This window comes from Cyprinus carpio, chromosome A14 (assembly GCF_018340385.1).
Source record: "Cyprinus carpio isolate SPL01 chromosome A14, ASM1834038v1, whole genome shotgun sequence".
In the NCBI taxonomy this organism is placed as follows: domain Eukaryota; kingdom Metazoa; phylum Chordata; class Actinopteri; order Cypriniformes; family Cyprinidae; genus Cyprinus; species Cyprinus carpio.
The window spans coordinates 4,274,824-4,280,893 of record NC_056585.1 but is presented as its reverse complement, the minus strand read 5'-3'; the positions used below and the strand labels follow the sequence as shown (position 1 = coordinate 4,280,893).

The following is a 6,070-nucleotide window of genomic DNA, read 5'->3' as shown; positions in this document are numbered from 1 at the left end:
TGCACACTGAAACACAAAGAAATACGCTGATGCATACAGTAACCGATTCATTGCCGTGTTAGTCTCCACCAATACGTTTGTGTATTAAAAACTCTCTACCTTTTTTAGATTGAAATGCTGGTACATACAGATTAATCTATATTTCAGTGTAGGCTAATATCTTATGTTGTTGAATCCAAAAGGCACACCAGCAGGGAGTTTCCAAGTTCTCTTGTCGTTGCGCAGAGGGCTTGTTTTAAACACCCTGCTGTAAGGATCTGGCATTAGCGTGTGCGAACTCCAATGGGAAACAGGCATTTGTCGTTTGATTGTTCTAGTTTGTTTCCCCCCTCTAAGGTTACCTAAAGTGGTTTTACTGGGGGATTCTGTAAAAGGCAAAATGCTGGCTGCTTGTTCTGTGGTGGCCTTTTTCCCATATCGGGTACATTTTTGTGATCTCGGATTCGGACCTGCCGTGCCGGGAGTCTAGAAACCCTGCCAGCGCTTCGTTGCTCTGCAAAATGTCCATCGAGAACTCCTCTATGTGAACTGTGAGCAAAATAAACTGTGTACAGCACCTACGCAGCTTCGCAACCGCCACAGTGTCCAGCCTCTACCATTTTGAATTTCCAGAACAACCTTCTGTACATCTTTACCCCAACTCTTTTGTGAATTTCACACACGCAGTCTCACTCCAGCTGGGGAACAACAAACTCCAGAACATTGGGGAGAGGGGGCATTTGTGGGGCTTCAGTGCCTTGAAACAGTTGCACTTAAAATAACAATGGATGGTAAAAGAGCCTCCGTGCTGACACATTCTGATGGGATCGTCTACTTGGGAATAAACCTCCAGGCTGACCTACACTTTAATCAAGTTCATTGAGAAAAGGAGCCTTCAACAAATTACATAAACCGAAGGTTCTCGACTTTAAATGACAATCTGATTCAAAGCCTACACTGAGCAACATTTTCCGATTCGCCTGGCCCCTACTCAAATTGCAGACATAGAGGAACTAGGATCCAGAAGCTTCCTATCTTGGAGTTTCTGGGCACATTTGGCGGATAGTGGGAACTGCAGTTGGATGGATGATAACGCCATGGAATTGCATCTTGTGATCTGTTGCCTTTGAAAGCCCGGTTGGAGAATACTGCCTACTAATATTTCATTGGAGAGGCTATTTGTGACGACACCACTGACCCTGTATGGACGGACCTCTTAAAGGAGACTACAAAGCTCAAGCCATTGAGTGCCCCATGGGACAGGAAAGTGACTTTGATGTACGGATGCCCCCTCCCACCTGAGAGTGGGCGGCCAAGTCTACCCGGCACCTTCAAGCCAATTGCACCTAATTAGTGCACCCAAAGCACCCCAAAAACTACCAATTCCCTCCTAAAACTATATGTCAAGGGGGATTTGTCGCTGGTGACGCCAGCTGGTTAAAAACTGGCCAATTGTGTTCCTACTCAAGCTGCAGAATCCCTACCCCTCTCCGCCACCCAGCCCCTGCACATTCAAAAGCTCACACCCTTCTGCTTTGGGCATTAATTGTCAGCTGTCAAAAGAACACAATTCAGGTATAGCAGATCTTATACCTAAACCGCCAAATGGCCTAGAAATTTGCACCTTAGTGGTATTACATCAGAGATATCCCGTGCCCACTTGACTCCAAGGGTTTCGAAGGTTTAGAATTTATTACATTTTTGGGCAGCAATCAAATATCCACCAGTCCAAAAAAGTGTGCTTCGCAAATCTTACCAACCTCCGTAGGCTATACCTAAATGGAAACCAGCTTGGAGCAAGCTGCACCCTGAAATGTTATCGTGGCTTAGTTAACCTCCAATATCTCTATTTGGGAGTAACAGTGCGCATAAAAAGATTTTGGTGCTAGCGCTGACATTTGACGTCCCATTGCCAAATTTGCAGCTCTGTTTCCACGTGAAATAACAATGTCTCAACAAGCCTGGCCTGACCTTACCTCTTTTGCAGGCGTTTCTCTTTGCCAGATGCATCTAAAGAACAACCCAACGCTTTCCCTATGCCCCTGCCTGTGAGTGGCGGTCCTAGGACCAGCTCAAATCTCCTCACTCAGATAGCCTGGATGGGAACCCCGGGGAATGCTACTGGCGATCATTTAGTGGCTCTTTGAAACTCTGGCGTCCCGACCCGCTGAAAGCTGAAAATGAAGGTGCGTCGCTGCCATAAAGCGGGTCAAGTTTTCTTGTGGTCTCAGTAGCGCACTTCTCCCCAACACTCTGGCATGGTGAGGACGAGCTGCAACAAAGGGAGATCATGTGCGCCGAGCTCATAGCCAGGCCTCAGCTCTCCCACTCGTGACCAGTGCCACCCCTCTCCTCACAGTCGCGTGATCACCTGTGGAGTTGGCAAGGCAACCACCAGTGGTCCCAAGGCACCTCTTGTCTATTTATGATATTGATAGCTCTGTGGCGAAAGCTTTAAGTGATCCTCTCACTGGGGTCTTTGTGCCTTCTGCCTGCTGGTGCCTTTGTGTTGAGACCGGAAACAAAAAGCCAGCGAGAGAAGCAGGACAGGAGAACTTCCGGCAACGGCACAGTTCTCCAGGCGTCCAGAATGCGCTCCAGCCTCTCCAGAATCAGGAAGGCACAATCACAAAATTCCTAACAAGGAAGGATCGACTGGAGGGGGAGACCTTCATAACACAGCAACATCGAGCCCATGAGCAAAAAGTTCACACATGTGGAATTAGTGAGACTCAGTGGTCGGCTTCTCCGAATTTGTGAGCATTTCAACACAGACTCAGTCTGTCCCAAAGCAACAGAAAATCGGCAGGTGCACACGAAGCCGTGCCGACAAAGCACAAGGATCCTCGTCTATACCCCTGCGAGCCCACAGAGAGTGAAACCAGACTTAAGCAAGCATTGAACGAGCAGAGATTTAGGTATCTTACCACGACGAGACCCAGCAATGTGATCCTCCACAGCCACTTGGAGAGGCAAAAGGATTTCAACAGTAGTAGGGGTGAGTGGCTGTTTGACTAGATTCCGCTTACTATCACGTCCGCAAGCGCACTCTTGATTAACACCACATGACAACAAAAAAAATACGGAACAAAAATGCATTTAATACGGCCACGGGGCAAAACAGTAAGAGCAAGTGATCTGGAGCAGCGTAAAAGTGATTATTAATGAACAAAGCAAAAGGTGGGGACCCCCCAGACTACTTCAAGTACTAGAGGAACAGGACAGCCCTCAGTAATTACTAGTACATCATCTTCACCTGCCCCGTATGGACAAAAGTGCCTTAAGACAAATCTTAGCTCGTGACCAATGGAATACCCGACACGCTTTCATTAAACAAAACATAACTCCCTTAGAATCGTTTGGCTGTGTTACAAAATATAGCACAATTTTTGCAATGTTGTTGATGCCATTAAGAGTTTAAGAATCACATCAGTCAGTATCCATAAAGAAAAAAAAAAAAACTTTTAAGTTTGCTGCTATTGATATATGAATTCCATTTACATTCCCTGACCTTCGTTTTTTACCAAATGATTGGTCATTAAAAACAGTGGTTGAGTGTTATTCTTTTGACCCTTCTTCATTGTGTTGGTGGGAAGTATATTTTAGGCATCTTGGGATGACCAAAATCAAATGGAGTGGAAGAAATGCAAGTTGGCAAAATGCTTGAAAGCGGTGGAATACCCCAAGATCCCCCTCTGGATATATATTTTGCCACTTTTGGGGACATGAAGACTCTCTGGATTTTGATTATATATGGAAGTCTACTGACAAGAGCCAACGTCGCGTTACATTTTGGATTATTCCATTACCTGTAAAGAGCCATTGACATATCGTTTACTGAAATGTGATTCTTTCTGAAAGTGTTTGGTTATCGGCACATGACAGGACAAGTCATGCTGTCTCAAGAGAAACGTCTAGCAGCCTGCTGATGCCCATGCAAGCGTATCTGGCTTTGCTTGTGTAAGGCAACATTACTTCGTATTTGTGAGGTGCACAGTTCGTGCAAATATGCCAACATCTCGTCAACTCTAAACTCCCAACAGTCTACAATCCAGAAACAACATTCAAGAAGAAACACTTACGAATGATACAAAAAAAAGAAAAAAAAAAAAAACAGTCACTTGATAGCACTGTCAGCGCACTTCAATTCGTAAATTTACCGTCATATTTTAATTTGGTTTTTTCTGGCGCAGAACTATGATTTCAAAGATCTATTGACACCTACGCTACATCCATTTCAACCAATTATCCAAGGGACCGCATTTTGAAATGCTACAAGTGACACCTAGCACAGTACTCCCGTCGAGATAGGTTGTTCTCAATTCGCGGTGATCATACAACTCTTCTGACCTGAATTAACATTCTGAATTACTGTTGGTTAGGCTGACCGCCCGAGAATGGGCAGGCTACATGTCGATGACGGCATGTCACTGTTTCAATGTCACAGTATGCATTCGCGGGATGAGTCCTCCTACATATCCACGATCTAAACAGCTTGACTGACATTCTTAAGTAATCCTCACATAAGCATACTTGCTACAAGGTTTCGATATTTTGACTAGATATGCAAACACAAGCTGGCTGCATTATACGTGAGATGAGCCATCTGGCGATATGTAGCAACAGATGCAGAGTATCTGGTGGGAAATACGAGTGCTAAACAGTCTTTGCTGCTCAAATAATTATTGTACTCGATACGTGCGGGAGTAGTATCGGGCTTATCGACCGGCATTTCTGGCGAACCTGGCGAAAGTGTTAAAGCATCAGAATCATATCACTTTTCATGCGCAATGGTTATTATGCTCACCAAAGAAGCTAAAAATTTTCTCGTTCAGCCTGATACAGCAAAGAGAGCTTACTTTTAAAGAAAAGTGTTCAGTTCGAAAAGCTGTTAATGATTGCTTAAAAATAGTCAAAATATAGTGACAAAATAAATAAGGCTTCTATATCAGTCATGAGAAATTGTATATTGGTTGCTATTTCTTTATTGTGTGTCTGAGGTCAAGGAAGAAATTCACGCATTTGTTGTCTTAACTCTTTCTTTCTTTTTTTTTTTTTTTTGCTACAGAAGTGTTATCATGTTTTGCTGATCGTTAAAGCTGCTTCTCAAATAAAAAGCTCCTAAATGCCTTACAGACAATTTGGTAAAATTGTTGCATGCGTCTTTGTGATTTTTAATTTACCAAAAGCAAAGTTAAAACACTCATTCCCGTTTCGCTGGTATATGGTCTAGGTCTTACCTCTCTAGCTTTTCCTGCAAATAGATTAATCTAAGATGCTGATGGTCACATGAGAGACCTTTACATTTTAGCTGAATTGCTCATTGATGTGTGTGAGAGAGAAATGTGAGCAGAATGGTTAAGAAAAAAAAAACATTAACAGTCAAATAACGAAAAGCTAGCTTCCATTTGATGATAGTAGACCGCGTTTTGGGAGATGTTTGACAGCCTTTTCTTGCTTATACCTTCATTTAAAACATGAAGTACTGAATCCTCTACATCATGCATGATGCACTGCATGCCTAAAATAAAATTTTTATGTGTAAAGCCAACATAAAGGTTTATGGCGAAAGCACTACTTGAGCAAATGTGTCATCGCATGCATTTTCATTGCAATGATGCATTCTGTTTCGGGATTCTGTTCGCACCGACACGCGTAAGACATTTCTCTAGTAGCTGAGCAGCAAGTGCTGGGATCTTGGGCGATCTCTTTTTCGCAAGCTCTTGATCTTTTGTGAAAAGGTACGATTTAGCCATTGTAATGTAAGTGAGAAAAAGTTTTTGAGACTTTATAACACTTTTCATTTGCATTTTCATCTCATCAAAATTTGAAAGCTGGATGTCTTTAAACTTCACTAAACTGATATGTTTGCGCCTGAGTCTTCTGCCGCTAGCTGCCGAATCTATAATAGTCTACTGGGTAAGTCAGCCGCGCAGCTCTTCATGACGCGCTTATCATTTTATTACAGCCACAACATGTCACCGTATTGTGGCTTGCACACTTTAGAATTTGCAGCTGATGCCAGCTCATGTTTTCTTAACAACCACGTTTATATAACTGACTTGAAAGAATTAGTCTCTACAACATAGTG

General features: G+C 43.3%; 1 pseudogene; it reads left to right on the top strand.

Moving 5' to 3' along the window:
* The first annotated feature begins 379 nt into the window (after window positions 1-379).
* On the top strand, window positions 380-1,333 carry LOC122147374 (annotated as a pseudogene).
* Window positions 1,334-6,070: the final 4,737 nt, after the last annotated feature.